At 42.4% G+C, this 17,334-nt stretch overlaps 1 protein-coding gene and 1 pseudogene across 1 annotated transcript in view; both read right to left on the reverse strand.

The window, feature by feature from the left end:
- Positions 1-17,334, reverse strand: part of Slc23a2 (solute carrier family 23 member 2) — a 157,722-nt gene that overhangs the window by 133,347 nt on the left and 7,041 nt on the right. The gene's annotated exons all lie outside the window — the stretch shown is intronic.
- Positions 1-17,334, reverse strand: part of LOC134486158 (choline/ethanolamine kinase-like) — a 63,552-nt pseudogene that overhangs the window by 39,179 nt on the left and 7,039 nt on the right.

Consider the following 17,334-nt stretch of genomic DNA (forward strand, 5'->3'; position numbering starts at 1 on the left):
TCAAGTCCTCTATAAGAACACTGAGTACTGCTGATCCATCATCTCATTAATTTCTGTGATAGTCTACGTAGTTCTTAGACCTTTGGAATGATCTTGAAGGTATAATGTATAATGTAGAAAAATTTAGCACTTAGGGCTAGGAAAATCAAAGAATGAAGGCAGATCTTTTTTTTTTTTTTAATCTATATTAACACTTGCTAATTGGATATTCTGGCTCTGTTTTAGTGGTAAAAACACATATTTTTGCAGCATTTCCTTTATTTTTGTTCTTACTAACCTACACAGTGCAGAATTTCTCCAAGATCTTTTTTAAACAAAAAACATTTATTTTTATTTATATGAGTACATGGCAGCTGTCTTCAGACACATACTAGAAGAGGGCATCAGATCCCATTACAGATGGTCGTGAGCCACCATGTGGTTGCTGGGAATTGAACTCAGGATCTTTGGAAGAGCAGTCAGTGCTCTTAACCACTGAGCCATCTCTCCAGACCATGAAAGTGGATCTTAATGGGCCATTCTCATAGGAGTTCGGACAGTGGAAGTTCAGATTATGAGATTTCAGGGGGGAGCAGGGATTTTTATCAAGAACTAGCCTGTGGCCATTTATGTGTCATGTTGGCCCAGAATCTGGCTTCATTCTGTGTATGTCCTAACAACTTGACTGCAGCTCAAAGTTGAGCTTAAAGATAAAGATTCATTTGGCAGAGGAAGAAATATCAGGACAAGAGAATTTTCTACCTAGAACAGGGCTGCAGTTGTTAAAGAGACCAGCATCACTGAAGAACATCCTGTGTTTCACTGGGACAAAAGCCAGGGTGTCTGGAGGGCAAAACCATATTCAACAAGGGCTGCCCTTGTAAGGATTCAAATTCATTTAAAGGAAAGGCACCTGCTGTGAAGGTATTTTATTTATTTATTTATTTATATAAACATTTTTTTAAGATTTATTTATTTATTATATATAAGTACACTGTAGCTGTCTTCAGACACACCAGAAGAGGGCATCAGATCTCATTACAGATGGTTGTGAGCCACCATGTGGTTGCTGGGATTTGAATTCAGGACCTCTGGAAGAGCAGTCAGTGCTCTTAACCACTGAGCCATCTCTCCAGCCCCCCCCCCCCCGTGAAGGTATTTTAAAGTTCCAATTCCCTTTGTCTTTTCTCTCTTTCAGAATAAAGCATCACTAGTTCTAGCCTTTGCATCCACAATTCAAATAAAGGGAAGGAAAGAGAAAGACTTTACAAAGTAGGGATGGCACCTAGATGAAGGGGTACTTCTCAAAAATCACTCAAAGGCAGCAGCTTCTCTCTCCCAGGGCAGATCCATCCTTGGCTACACATGAGAGCACAACACCCTGTTTAATGCGATCCCCAATAACACTATAAAAAAAAAATGTCAGCAAGCGAAAGGCCCTGGCACACCTGTGCACTCTGCCCTCTATACTTTGACCTCTGATCTTCTTGTTGCTGCGTCCAAAGCAAACTTCTAAGTGTCACTCTCTAAAATGGATTCAAGTCTATTCTTTTGTCTTGAGAAGTTCTAACTCCTAGAATCTTAAAAAGGGACTGTACTTGGAGGCAAGGACTGCAAAGAGGCAACTGGGAAGAAAGGAGCCTAATAAATACAATGAGATTGCTGGGCCATTTGAGTCCACGAGGACATTTGATGAGTTACATACAGTGGAAATGGAATGAAGACATGCATGTACACATGCATTCAGAGAGAGAGAGAGAGAGAGAGAGAGAGAGAGAGAGAGAGAAGTCATCTATGTGCTAAAGAGAGCAGCCTTGGGAGAAATGAGCCTTGTGGTTCCCTTGGGCTCAGACTCATTGGCCCCTAGCAGGGTGGGGGAATAAGTTGCTGCTGTTTTAGACACTCTATGTGCTTGTAATGGCAGCCCTAAAAAACCAGCACACTCATTCTGATTCAGAAAACAAGCCGCATTTCATTACTAAACTACAAATCTCTGAACAACAGATTTAACAGACTTGGTGTCCACTGCTAGGTTATTCATTGTGGCAGTAAATTGGAAGGTTACAGAATTCCCATTTCGACATGGAAGCTGGATTGATGGAGTTATTGCTTCAAGATAAGTCTAGCATTGGAATGAAAATTGGCCATCAATAAATATTAACCTCAATGATTGATGGTCACGTAAGTTAAAAATCTCATCTCAGAAAGTCTAGTCACTTCTGCCTCCTTCTCTTCGCGACTGACCTGCCTCTCACGGAAACAATTCTTAAGCTCTTTATAGACTTGGGCAAGACTGCACAAATCACTCAGGTCATTAAACCTGGATATAGATGCTAAGGCTAAGGGCTGAACTATAGCAACGCATGCAATTACCTGCTGTTTATTGCTAAAGGATTATAAATCTCTAAGCTATTGCACTGTTTCCATCAAGATGTCAAAGCTGTGGAGAGAAGTTGGGAAAGCCAGTTGGCTTCTATCCGTGGAAGGCAGCTGGTATTCCGTCAAGAAAATTAGCTAGTTCCTAGAGTTGGCAGCAAAGAGAGAATGGCAGAGTTAAATGAGCTAGGCTGAAGGTGCAGAGGTGAAAAAGAAAAGGGTTTGGTGAGGAGGCTCCATCGTGATGAAGGGACATTTATAGGACCTGCTATGTTCACCGTGCCTACCGTACTGATGCCACTGACCACATGGCTTCATGAACACTAATGAGCTCTCCTCAGCATATGGAAGTCCGAAGGTTTCAGAGTCAGCAGGATTGGTGTTTTGTGAGGTGGCTCTCTTTCTCTTCAGTTTGTAGATGGCCATCTTTTTTTTTCTTCCAGAGCTGAGGACTGAACCCAGGGCCTTGCGCTTGCTAGGCAAGCGCTCTACCACTGAGCTAAATCTCCAACCCCTGGCCATCCTCTTGCTATGTCCTCACATGGTCTTTCTCTGTGTGCCTGCATTCTTTTTTTTTTTTTTTTTTTTTTTTTTTTTGGTTCTTTTTTTCGGAGCTGGGGACTGAACCCAGGGCCTTGCGCTTCCTAGGTAAGCGCTCTACCACTGAGCTAAATCCCCAGCCCGTGTGCCTGCATTCTTGATGTCTCTGTGTGCCCGAATCTGTGATGTCTCTCTACATTCTGAATACCCTTTTTGTATAAGAACTCCAGTCAGACTGCTGTAAGGAGGCATCTTAAGAAACTCATTTTAATGTTCTTTCCTTAAAGTCCCAATATTGGGTTGGTTAGGGCTCCCAGGGAATTTTTGAGGGATAAGAACTCAATCCATTGGACTCCCTTGTATATTGCTCCCTCAGCTGATGGAAGGATGACTGTTAGTGACTCTGCTATCCAGCCAGGGCCAGCCAGGACTGTCTTGCTTGGGAGGTTATCTTCCTTCTAGTAGCTCTCAAATAATGCTGCCTGGTACAGTGTTCTGTCTCCAGATGAGCCAGACACACGGATGTTCGCTATGCTCCTGAGCCCACTGTGGGACTGTGGGATTTGACTAAGAACAGCTTCTAGTTGAAAGGCACATATTTGTCCAGCTTCTTCCTCTGCCACTTTTGGCTTCCCTCTCTTCCCTTCCCTTCTCCTCTTCTCTCCTTTTTATTTATTTAATTTTTTTTTTTTGTATTTGTGAAGTTCATTTATTTAGGTACACAGCCCCAGGGATTCTCAGATACCCATCTTGGGCAAGTACTAAAAAAGGGGTACAGTGGTCAGCTATTTCAACAACAGTCTCACTTAGAGGCACAGCCCAGGCTCTGGGGTCTTTGCCCCTGCCTCCGAGGTCCTGCCCCAGAGGCTCCAGGAGAAATATGAGGTGGGGTTGGATACTCACGGTGATGGGAAACTGGTCAGCTGCCCCTTCTGCTGGAAGGAGAGCTGGAACTAAGATTGGGCATACTCCACGTAGCCAAACTCTATGGTGGACATGGAAACCTGGAGGGTGGACCATAGGCCCCAGAAGAAATGAGACACCAGGGCATACCGGCTGATCTCTATCAGCAAGTCTTCCTGTTTCTTCTGCTCCTCTTTGGAGAGGACCTCACCTTTCTGAACCTCTGCTAGATAATGACAGATGAAACGGGGTTGCTGTTCTCTAGTGAGGTAGTCTGTGGGTCTTGCTTTGTAGAAAGGCCATTCCTCGTAAGTATAACCATAAACCCACTCACAGAAATGATTCCCAATGTCAAAGTCATTTGTAACTACTGTACTCAAAATCAACCAACATGAGGTTGTCATCACTGTCTGGCTCTGAGAGCAATAAGATGTTTCCTTCCTGTATGTCACTGTGGCAGAAGACCACTGGTGACAGTGTAGCATCTAGTAACTTCCTGAGGTTGTTCATCTCATCCTTGAGGTTGTACATTTCCACCAGGTTCGTCTGGGGAAGGCTAGTGGAAGGCAGGTCCTGGATCTGCTTTAGGTACGGGTCCATGGTCCCAAACAACCAGCAGGGCTCCTTAGTGAAGGGCATCTCCATACTATGGAAACGGGCCATCTTTGTTGCAATGGCTCCTAACAACACTGGGTCCTAGAGCTCTTGAGTTTTCAATGGCCGGCTCTGTACCCAGTAACTGGGAGGTACTGTTCCAAGCGGCCCTCTGGAAACACTCCATAAAGTTGGGGCCCTAGAGACCTCTCTGCAAGTATGGCAAACATCACACTTTCTTTTTCTCTCTCTCTTTTTTTCTTCTTCTTTTTCTTTTTTCTTTTTTTCAGAGCGGGGACCGAACCCAGGGCCTTGCACTTGCTAGGCAAGCACTCTACCACTGAGCTAAATCCCCAACCCAACATCACACTTTCTAATACCAAGGAGTCTACACTCTGCAGGATGGCCCAGTAGAGTCTTAGCAGCACCTTGTGGGGGCTCCCCGACCACACTGGGCACATGGTTCTCTAGCGAACATCAAAGAGCAGGTTGCTTAAGCCTCCACTACAGATCCACACAGGTCAGGCTCAGCAAAGGTTGCCCCGATTGGTGGGACCCACTCTGGAACCCTTCCCAAGAGGATCTCGTATGCCCCACGACACCCCACCCCGCCTTCCAGTACAGCAGTCTGAAGCCCCCTCCCCCGCGAAGCACTAGAACAGGGAGGGGTGTCTGGAGGACCCCCGAGGCTGACTCCTGACCTCCCTTCTCCTCTCCTTTAATGAGGTACTAGCTCAATAAATCAAATTGTGCACACCTACATCCTATCTCAGCCTACTTGTCTTTGTCAGGCCTGGTGTTATGGGCCTGTAATCTCAGCACTTGGAAAGCTAAGACATTAGGATCACGAGTTCAAGGCCTGCCTGGACTACAAAGAGATTTCATATTCAGCCTGGGCAACTTGCTTAGAATGAAAATATCATTTAAAGATTTTTTTGTTGTTGTCTTTTGGTTAGCTTATTTATTCTATGTGTATAAGTGCTTTTCTTGGGGCAGGGTTGGGGGAGGGGAAAATAAGTGTTTTTCTTGCATGAACATCTGTGTATCAAGTGTGTGCCTGGTGCCCTTGGAAGTGTTGGATCCTCTGGAATTGGAGTTGTGGACAGTTGTGCACCACAAAACCAGGGCTGGGAATCAAACCTGGAGCTTCAGCAAGCAAGAACAAGTATTCATAACAGCTTACTTAGCCATCTCTCCAGCTCCCTTTAAAAAGTAAAGTATGTTATTTATCTTTAGCTATGAGTATATATGTGGTAGTAGATGCCTGTGGATGGCAGAGGCAGGTGCTCTGGAAAAAGATGTGGATACTGGGAACCAAACCTGGGCTCTCATCTGCCTGCCTCTGCCTCCTGAGCACTGGGATTAACCATGCTCGGCTGCAATAAGTACTCTTTATCACAAAACCATCTCTCCAGCACCAAGAATGAAACAAAATGAAAGGCTGGGGATATAGTCCATCAAGGAAGCACTTGTCTAATTTAACCAAGATTTAATTCCTCAGCAAAACACACATACACACACACATATACATACACACACCACACACACACAAGATACTCCTTTAAGATTATCCAAAATTGTATTGGGGATTGAGCTCAGTGGTAGAGCGCTTGCCTAGCAAGCTCGAGGCCCTGGGTTCGGTCCCCAGCTCCGAAAAAAAAAGAAAAAAAAGATTATCCAAAATCACTTTATTGTAATTAGTTCACAGATAAAACATTACACCATTACACAACTGGTTTAAGGCAGCCATTCAGACATTTGCCCGGCCTGAGTTCTATGGGTCTGGTGAACACCTATGCAGTCTAAATGGCCATTCTGAAGCCGTGGAGCACTGCTTAGGGTTTCGTACTTTTATTATCAATGATGGCTTTCATTCATTCATCAAGTTCAGCAATTGGATGATATTTGTGTTTATTTTAATAACAGAATTATTTTAATTGCTATTTTTCGTAATACTAATTTACTTATTGCTACTTCAATACTCAGAAAGTGGAATTCACTTATCCATTTAAAAACAAGGAAAAGCTATGACACAGTTGCTCTGTAACCTGTTCTAGTTTGCCCTCCGTTACTGTGATACAACACGGACCAGAAGCAACTCAGGAGGAAAGGGTTTCTTTTTCTTTTCTTTTTTATTTTTTTAATGACTTATTTTTTTAATTAATTTATTTTTATTTAATTTATTTATTTCATGTGTGTGAGTACACTGTTGCTGTCTTCAGACACACCAGAAGAGGGCAGCGGATCCCCACTATAGATGGTTGTGAGCCAACATGTGGTTGCTGGGAATTGAACTCAGGACCTCTGGAAGAGCAGTCAGTGCTCTTAACTGCTGAGCCATCTCTCCAGCCCAGGGTTTCTTTTTCTTACAGATTACAGTCCATCTTCAAGAGAAACAAGTCAGAGGCTCAAGTCAGGACCCTGGAGGCAGGAGTTGAAGCACAGATAAGACATCTACTGGCTTCCTCCCAGGTTCATGTTTACCTAACTTCCTTATATAGCCCAGACCCATTGCTTAGGGATGGCACTGCCCACACTGAACCGGGCTCTCCCATGTCAATCAGCAGTCAAGAAAATGCCCCACAGAGAGGAGGCTGCACTCTGTGCACGTCCAGACGCCAGAGGAGAACACCAAGCGTCATCTGGAGCCCTGGTGCGCGGAGGCTCCCGGAAAGAGCAGCGCAGATCTTCCCGGTTGCTGCCACAGCGGAGAGGACTTAGGCAGTACCCCACGAGCAAACTTGAGCCTTGGAACCGCAGGAAACCTGCCTGGTGAACTCAAGACACAGGCCCACAGGAACAGCTGAAGACCTGTAGAGAGGAAAAACTACACGCCGGAAAGCAGAACACTCTGTCCCCATAACTGGCTGAAAGAAAACAGGAAAACAGGTCTACAGCACGCCTGACACACAGGCTTATAGGACAGTCTAGCCACGGTCAGAAATAGCAGAACAAAGTAACACTAGAGATAATCTGATGGCGAGAGGCAAGCGCAGGAACCCAAGCAACAGAAACCAAGACTACATGGCATCATCGGAGCCCAATTCTCCCACCAAAGCAAACACGGAATATCCAAACACACCAGAAAAGCAAGATCTAGTTTCAAAATCATATTTGATCATGATGCTGGAGGACTTCAAGAAAGACATAAAGAACTCCCTTAGAGAACAAGTAGAAGCCTACAGAGAGGAATCACAAAAATCCCTGAAAGAATTCCAGGAAAACACAATCAAACAGTTGAAGGAATTAAAAATGGAAATAGAAGCAATCAAGAAAGAACACATGGAAACAACCCTGGACATAGAAAATCAAAAGAAAAGACAAGGAGCTGTAGATACAAGCTTCACCAACAGAATACAAGAGATGGAAGAGAGAATCTCGGGAGCAGAAGATTCCATAGAAATCATTGACTCAACTGTCAAAGATAATGTAAAGCAGAAAAAGCTACTGGTCCAAAACATACAGGAAATCCAGGACTCAATGAGAAGATCAAACCTAAGGATAATAGGTATAGAAGAGAGTGAAGACTCCCAGTTCAAAGGACCAGTAAATATCTTCAACAAAATCATAGAAGAAAACTTCCCTAACCTAAAAAAAGAGGCATACAAGAAGCCTACAGAACTCCAAATAGATTGGACCAGAAAAGAAACACCTCCTGTCACATAATTGTCAAAACACCAAACGCACAAAATAAAGAAAGAATATTAAAAGCAGTAAGGGAAAAAGGTCAAGTAACATGTAAAGGCAGACCTATCAGAATCACACCAGACTTTTCGCCAGAAACTATGAAGGCCAGAAGATCCTGGACAGATGTCATACAGACCCTAAGAGAACACAAATGCCAGCCCAGGTTACTGTATCCTGCAAAACTCTCAATTAACATAGATGGAGAAACCAAGATATTCCATGACAAAACCAAATTTACACAATATCTTTCTACAAATCCAGCACTACAAAGGATAATAAATGGTAAAGCCCAACATAAGGAGGCAAGCTATACCCTAGAAGAAGCAAGAAACTAATCATCTTGGCAACAAAACAAAGAGAAGAAAAGCACACAAACATAACCTCACATCCAAATATGAATATAACAGGAAGCAATAATCACTATTCCTTAATATCTCTCAACATCAATGGCCTCAACTCCCCAATAAAAAGACATAGATTAACAAACTGGATACGCAATGAGGACCCTGCATTCTGCTGCCTACAGGAAACACACCTCAGAGACAAAGACAGACACTACCTCAGAGTGAAAGGCTGGAAAACAACTTCCCAAGCAAATGGTCAGAAGAAGCAAGCTGGAGTAGCCATTCTAATATCAAATAAAATCAATTTTCAATTAAAAGTCATCAAAAAAGATAAGGAAGGACACTTCATATTCATCAAAGGAAAAATCCACCAAGATGAACTCTCAATCCTCATCTTCGGTTGGTTTATATACAAGTGTGCAATTTCTAGGCTTGAAAGTAAAATGATGCTATCTGGTGCTGGATAGAGGAGCCTTATTTTTTATTATGGCAGCTTGCTATTTTTGTAACATGGTGATTTGGTTGAACACAATAAAGTACAGTAGTAACTGATCTCCCCTTCTTCCTGGATGAGTGAGGAGATGATTAAATGTTGATGTCAGCATCCTTGAGCATATTCAGATGAGCTTCTGCTTCTGTTGAAAAGGATGCTGTGTTTGATTGTGGTCCGAAGCTTTGAAGCACTACTTGGCATCTCCTTCCTTGGAGGTCTCACTGTTTAAACATAACAGATTTGATAGCTTGTTGGTAAGGTGAGGTCCAGCTTGTCTCCACTAGGTCATCTTCATGTGAATCCGGTGGTTATACGGTTTTGTTCTAGGGATATTTCATTTTTTTAATAACGGTTTTAGCTGACATTCATGGAGAGAATGAATCATTAGACCTGTGCCACTAGTGAAAGGAAATCCTATCTAGAGTATGTTTCTTTACAAAGCTGTGTCATACCATCCTTTGGGCCCTCTGCTGGAAAAGTAGAATCAAGTCTCAAATAATGCCTTTTAAATTGTATCCTCTAGTATTATAGATGTAGGACAGTACTGTATCATACCTCTGTGGATGTAAAATAGCTTGTACCTGCTTTATGATACGTAGTAGTGACCGTGCTTTATCAGAGCTGTTTTTAATGATGTTGCTCAGAATGTTTTCTTTCCAGATGATGATTGAGAAGCTAATTTAAAAAAAATGGTGCCAGGTACCACAAGAGTAACAGAACTGTGCTGTTTTCTCGGGTTTTGTTTTTTTATTTTATTTTTTTTAATGGAGTGTGCTGGATGTCTCTACAGTTTTGTTCAGATGACTGCAGAACCTGGAAAAGCTGTTGCTGCTGTTGATGCATAACACACTGCTATTATTGGTCTTTTTATATAAATATAAATATATATATACAGTTATATAATTTGAATTTTTTGAAACTTTAGCTGTGCTGTCAACTTTGGAAAAAAGTATCCCTGTTTACTGTGTTGAGTTGGCACTGTACAGAAATTAACAGCCATATTGGTCTAGAAATGTTGAACTTAAGTTTTTTCCATTTGTACAGGGGTAACACACTGTATTAAATATGTAAGGTCTTATCTACGTGGGTTTGATTACAAAAACTAATAAAGTATTCTCTAAATTAAAAAAAAAAAAGAAAAAGAAAATGCCCCACAGCATTCCACAGGTCAATCTAATAGAGGCAATTTCTCAACGGAGCTCTCTCTTCCCAGGTATATCAGGGTGACAGTGTAGATTAGCCATCACAAGACTTCTTCTATGTCTCCTTTGTTCCTTTGCCTGCACTCTGTCCCTCCTTGTCTCTCAACCAGAGTCTCTCTTGGTCTCCTTTCTAAATGACACTGTTATTAGTCACGGTTCTCTAGAGGAACAGAACTGCTAGGATGAATAGATAGTAAGAGGGGATACTGTTGGAGCAGTCCAACAATGCCCAGATCCAGTAGGAGAGCCTGAGATCTAGGAGTTGTTCAGTCCACAAGGCTGGATGTCTCAGCTGCCCCAATCTGGTGCTGAAGGCACAGGGCTTTCTGGGAGAGCTACTTGTCTTCAGTGTGTGCTGGGAATCCAAAGAAACTAGTCCTAATAGCAGTGAACTAGCAGTGCAGCAACTGGATAGATGACCTTGCCAACCAAAGTGAAGGCAGTCCAGCAAAGAGCAAAGCTTCCTCCTTCCACATTGGTTTATCTGGGCTGCCACCAGAAGGAGCTTCCCACGTTTACACTGAGTCTCAGTGCTTCAAATAATCTGAAGTTCCCATTGGCTTGTCTTTTACTTAGTTCAAGATCCAGTCAAGTTGACAACCAAGATTAGCTATCACACTTTACACTTATGCCTGTTTGTGTATATACAAGGATACATTGTAGCCCATATATATACATACATATGTATCTATACCTGAGGGAAAATATTCAATTTATTTCTTTCTGTTTTGTTACCTCATTTAATATTATAATTCCCAAGACCACCTTTTCATGATTTCACTTGGTATACATGCCACACTTCGATTATCTAATCATGTGTTAATGGACATCTAGGTTGGTTTCATTTCCTTGCTATTGTAAATAGAACAGCAATAAACATGCTTGTACATATATTTTTGTGGCAGAATATGGAGTTCTTTGGGTACGGGTCCAAGATTAGTACAGCTGGATCATATGGTAGTTATAGTTTTAATTTTTGAGGACTCTCTAAATAGATCTCTGTAATGGATATTAAATATCCATTTAACATATGACTATTTATGAATAACGTATGGATACTAGTTGCTGCACACCATCCAGCAGGTAATAAGAGTTCCTTTTCCCCTGTATCCACTCCAATATTTGCAAAATTTCTTTTTATTTTATTTTATTTTTTTTTTTTGTCTTTGAGACAAGGGGTGGTAGCTGTTTATCTGTGGTATTAGGATAAGATTTTGAATGTAGCAAAGAAGTATGCTGGTGTGTCAAAGTGGCAGTAGTAGGTTATCTTCTGATATTTACGGCATCACCAGCTCCAGGAAGTGGCTAGGTTTCTAGTACTAGGTTTCATGACTTCCTCCTGTTGACGGGACTTAGTCTAATTAGATTTTTATTACCACCAACTTTTGTAGTTTATAGATGTTGTAGCTGGGTAGGATCATTAATTGATCCCATATCTTGGCAGCTTGCAAACACCCAAAACCCAGTAAATGCACAACAAAAAACCTAAACTCTAGACCAACATCCTTGATGATGCAAAAATCCTTAGTACTGTACTAGCATACTAAATATAGACACATTAGAAGATGATCATTTACCATTGTAAAAATTGACTTTCTCTGGGAAATGCAGGGTTGATTCAACATATGTATGTCAATAAAGATAATAAATCATATTAATGGACCTAAAGACAAATTCACATGACCATCTCAATAGATTTAGACAAAGCCTCTGAGAAAATCCAACGTGCTTTCATGATAAAAGTCCTGGAGACAGTCGGACTGGTGGGAACACGCTGAGGCACGGCAAAGGTTCTATGTGACCGAGTCAGTCAATGTCATCCTCAGTGGAGGAAGACTTGAAGCGACCTCTGAAACCAGGAATGAGGCAAGGCTGCCCACCATCCCAGTCCTTTTAGTGTAGCAGGAAGCACTAGCTAGAGGAATAGGGCAAGAGAGGGCAAGTAAAGGGGTCGGGAGGGAGAAGTCTTTGCAGATGACATGATAGTACACATCGGAGATGCCAAAAGCTCCACCAGAAAACTTCCAGAAACAACCAGCAATTTCAGCAAAGTGGCAGAAAACCAAAGTTCAAATGAAAGCTTTTCTGTAGACGAACAACAAACCCTGAGAAAGGGATGATGGCCACACTCCCATTTATAATCGCACCCAAGAAAATGAGACAACTTGAGATAACATCTATGCGAGAAGGCAAAAGACACCTACAACGGACAATTCAATATCTGAAGGAAGAAATGGAGATAGACATTATGAAATGGGAAGTCATCCCACGGCCTTGGATCAGTAGAATTAATATTGCAAGAATGTTCGTCATACCAAAAGCAATGTACATATTCAGTGCAATCCCAGTCAAAATAGTCACAGTATTCCTCACAGAAATTGACAAAAAGGCATCCTTAAATTCATATGGTATCTGAAAACCCCCAGATAGCCAAGGAAATCCTGTGCAAAAGGGATAATACTTCACTCCCTGATGCCTAGGCATTCAAATATTTGAGCCTATGGTGGCTATGCTCATTCCAAACAGCACAGAAGTTATGCCACTTGGGCTGACAATTCAAGAACCACAAACTAACAAAAATCTTAGTGCCAGGCACAAGCAACTTCGTTTTGAGTCACTGGTCAGGGAAGTCCAAGTAACTCCCAATACTCTCTCTCTCTCTCTCTCTCTCTCTCTCTCTCTCTCTCTGTATATGTATGTATGTATGTATGTATGTATGTATGTATGTATGTATGTATATATGTATATATATGTATATTTATACACACACACACACACACACACACACACACACACACACACACACACATATACACCATAGCTGTTGCCCTTGGTTACCTCTCCAAGGTTGAAAGTCAGCCCCTATTGTGGATACCCTGGAGACTTAGGGCACAAGACTGATTGTTAGAGCTGGATCTAACCTGAAAGCCTTACTGAACGGTCCAGCTTTCACCTATGTTCCTACTCTTTAAGATTGTTTTAGCTACTCATGGGTCTTGGCTATTCATGTGGGATCCATGTGAATTACTGTATTTTTTTTCTGTGGAATATGATATTGAAATTTTGATAATACAGCCATTAATTTTTGTAATATGGCCATTTCTAAATGTTAATTCTGCAAATCCAGAAACAAGGAAGGTTTTTCTATCATCTAATGTCTTTATGACTTTCTTTTCAAGTTTTCACTTTCTTTTTTTTTTTTTTTTTTTTTTTTTTGTTCTTTTTTTCGGAGCTGGGGACCGAACCCAGGGCCTTGCGCTTCCTAGGCAAGCGCTCTACCACTGAGCTAAATCCCCAACCCCAAGTTTTCACTTTCATTAGAGCTTGTGTTAGTCAGGGTTCCCCAAAGTCACAGAACTTATCTAATGACAGACTTATGGCTGTCTCTCTCCGTGTGTGTGTGTGTGTGTGTGTGTGTGTGTGTGTGTGTGTGTGTGTGTGTGTGTGTGCGCGCGCGCGCGTGCGTGTCTGTCTGTCTGTCTGTCTGTGTATGTGTGTATATTCAAAATTAATCTACAGATTTAATGAAACAACCATCAAAATTCCAATGTCATATTTCACAGATCTAATTTAATTTACTGACTTACAGACTGCAGTCCAGCTAATACAACAGTGGCTATCTGTGAGCAGAAGTCCAAGAATCTAGTAGTTGCTCCGTCCCATAAGTTTGGCTCTGTCATCTGGGTGTCTCAGTCTTCTACATATGCTGGCATCCTGAAGACATAGGCTCCAATGCCAATGAAGGAAAGGATGGGCTAGCAAGGTGAGGGCCAGCAGGCAAAGACCAAGTGTTTCCTTCCTCTGTGTCCCTATACATACTTCCTGCAACAGATGTGGCCCAGATTAAAGGCATGCCAGAACAGGATCAAAGACATGTGTCTCCCTGCCTAGAGATCTGGATCAAAGGTGTGCCTCTAAGATCTGTATTGGAAGTGGGATTCACCCACTTCATACCAAGCAGAAAATCTCTCCCAGGTGTGCCCTCCATTTCTGGATTGTAGTTCATTCCAGATATAGTTGGGTTAACAACCAAGAACAGTCATCAGAGAGGTCTCTTTTTTGGTTAGGATTATTCCTAGTACTTTTCTGGGAGCTATTATGAATGAGATTATTCTATTTTAAACCCTAGGATCTAGAGATGGAAAATGTAAAGTTTCACTATGATCATATTTTTTTTCTCTTATGTTCTGTATGCTGCGGAGAATGGCTATGGTAGCCATACGTTTTAGTTTTGAATGAGTCTGTTTATTATGCATATATCAAGCCAAAGTAAAAGAATAAGTAGCAAGTTATAGATGGTAAGGTAGATGGATAAATTGCCAAACATCACCAAATTGGAGCTCAAACATCCAGCAGAAGTAACCCGGGGAAGTCCTGTTTAGGTCATCAGCTAGAGTTCCTGATCAAAAGAGTCCTGGTAGAACCTTGTCTCAGAAGACTTGTATCCTCTTAGCTGAGGCTTACAAGTAAAAGAATAAATAGCAAGAGATAGAGATGACATCATCAAATTGATTGCTCACAACATCTAGTAAACACCTAGTGGGAAGATTGACCCAAGTCAGCGCAGTTCCCTAGCAAACTTTTTCTCCCGGGCTGCAATTCCCATTCACACAGCAGACACTTTCAGATCACAGGGTAAACAGTAGTAATGTCTGTTGGAAATGGTTTGCTTTCTGGCTATTCTCAAGGACGTGATGTTTTTATTCTTAGACTGTCTTGCTGTTTTTCTCCCTTTGTCACAATTGGCAAGGTCATCCTACCTGCAGCTGAGACAAAGAGCTGGCACTCGTTGAGACAAACTTGCTTGGGTCTGGAATGAGACACAGCACAACCTTGCGTCCAGAGTAATCCTTTCAGTACACTCAAATGGCGCATGGCAGTTTACCAAGGCAGTGCATATTACTCTCTGTCTTTGAAATGGTCCTTGAATCTGTTCCTTCCTATCAGTTCCTGCAACCAGGGTCTCAGGGCATCAGCAACTTTCTCCTAGGCAAAAGTTCATCCCAGAACTCTTTCTTTGCCTCAGTTTCTCAAGAGTTCCTTTTTGTAATGTTGTCGAGCATATATTTTGTTCTGGCTTAAAACATTTACTGTGTTAGTCTATTTTCTGTTTCTGTAACAAAACAGAAACTATCAACCTGACAGGGCCTAGAAGAGTGACTCTCAACCTTCCTAATGCTGCCACCCTTTAATACGGTTCTTTGTGCTGTGATGACCCCCACCCCCAATCATAAAATTGTTTGCATTGCTACTTCGTAACTGTAATTTTGCTATGTAATATTATGAATCATAACGTAAATATCTGAAGTGCAAGATGGTCTTGTTGACCCCAGTGAAAGGGTTGTTCCGCCCCAGAGGAGTCATGGTTCACAGGCTGAGAACCACTGGTTTAGAATCATCTAGAAGACAAGCCCTTGAGGATGCTGATGAGGAGTATAGATTAAGTTAATTGAGGAGGGAAGACACATCGTAAATATGGATGAGACCATTCCACGGGCTCGGATCCTAGACTAAATAAAAAGGAAAGAGGGAGCCAAACATCAGCATTAATCAGCCTGCTTCTCGACTGGGTGTGCCTTGAGCTCCTGCTGTTGTTGATCCCCGGTCCTGATGGTCTGTATTCTTAAGCTATGAACCATCCCTTTCTTAGGTTCTTTGTCAGGGTATTTAATCAGGGCAACAGAAAGAAAACTAAGACAGTTTGGTACTTTTTAAAGAAAAGAGTCTTACTGAGTTTCCAATTCTTAAGGCTAGACGTTCAAGATTGGTCCCTGCCAGCACCATCAGTGTGGGCTCAGGGTGTGTGTGTGTGTGTGTGTGTGTGTGTGTGTGTGTGTGTGTGTGTGTGCGCGCTGTGTTTTTTTTGTTGTTGTTGTTTTTGTTGTTGGTACTGTTTTTCAAGACACAGTCTGGCCTCAAACTCAAGGAGACTGGCCTTGTCCTTCTGATCCTTCTGCCTCCTCTCTCAAGGGCTGAGATTACTTATACCTGTGCCCAGCTTAATGCTTCCTCTTTTTTATAACAACTCACGTAAGCTGATCAATCTTGGTCCCAGAAGGTGGGCACTGACCCCTTCTGAAGGCAGTGTTCCTATGATCTGACTACCTTTCAGCAGGCCCCACCTCTTTTGCTGTCGGGGTCCTTTGGGCTTCACCTCTCAGCGGTTCTGCCATCTTCCAGTGTTGTTGTCCCATGGACAGAGCTGCCAGCATGTGGGCCAGTGGACACATATCCAAGCCATAGTACTTACCCATCCTGCTCTCAGGACCACTCTCCATCACTTTGCCATCCAGACCGCAGGAGACAGTCCCATGCCTAAACATGGCCTCCCAAGGCCTGCCCAGGATGGCTCACCCCACGTTCCCAGGCTACACCCTGATTAGACCCAGCGCTGCTTTATCCTTGCTGTGTAGAGTGAATGCCTTTTTTTTTTTTTTTTTTTTTTTGGTTCTTTTTTTCAGAGCTGGGGACCGAACCCAGGGCCTTGCGCTTCCTAGGCAAGCGCTCTACCACTGAGCTAAATCCCCAGCCCCGAATGCCTTTTTATTACCTGCATTTCCACTCCATTGGAAAATCTATGTCCCCGAATCCCCGTGTGTGCATTCTATTCTTGTCATCTGCCTCCTCGGTCCTACAGCTGTCACCACACAGCAAGTGTACCTGCTTTATTGCCCTGTTCTTGGTTGTATATAAGCTGCCTTCTTCGCTAAAGCATGGGCCATTAAAGGAAAAGCAAGTGTGTCCTCACTTAACCCTCACAGCTCCACATGGGTCTGATATACTATAGTTCTCGCTAATAATCTGATGGACTGAACTAAGTGTGCTTAGATACAAAAAGAACCCAATGTCCTTCATGAGGTAAAGCACTCAGATTTCACATGGTTTAGGGAGAGTCTCTTGGCCAGACAAAGTGTTGAGAACATTTCTTTTACGTGCATCTGAGCAAGGCTTGTTCCAACCTACCTTCTCATCTACTTCAATAAACCTTATCAAAGCTTTGCTTTTCACTATGCTGACTAATGCCACGGGCTCAAGGACTTATGTGTTAGCCGCTCTTGTCATGTAATAAGTTGCTTCGAATGATCATAAATACTTATCATCTCTCGTGCTTTCATAGCCTGGCATCCTGGGCTATGAAAGTTTATGAGTCAGGGTTTGTTTGATGTCATTGTTAGATGTCACCCAGGGCTCCAGTTATCTAGCTTTCTAAAGGTTG

The sequence above is a fragment of the Rattus norvegicus genome, chromosome 3 (assembly GCF_036323735.1).
Source record: "Rattus norvegicus strain BN/NHsdMcwi chromosome 3, GRCr8, whole genome shotgun sequence".
Classification (NCBI taxonomy): Eukaryota; Metazoa; Chordata; class Mammalia; order Rodentia; family Muridae; genus Rattus; species Rattus norvegicus.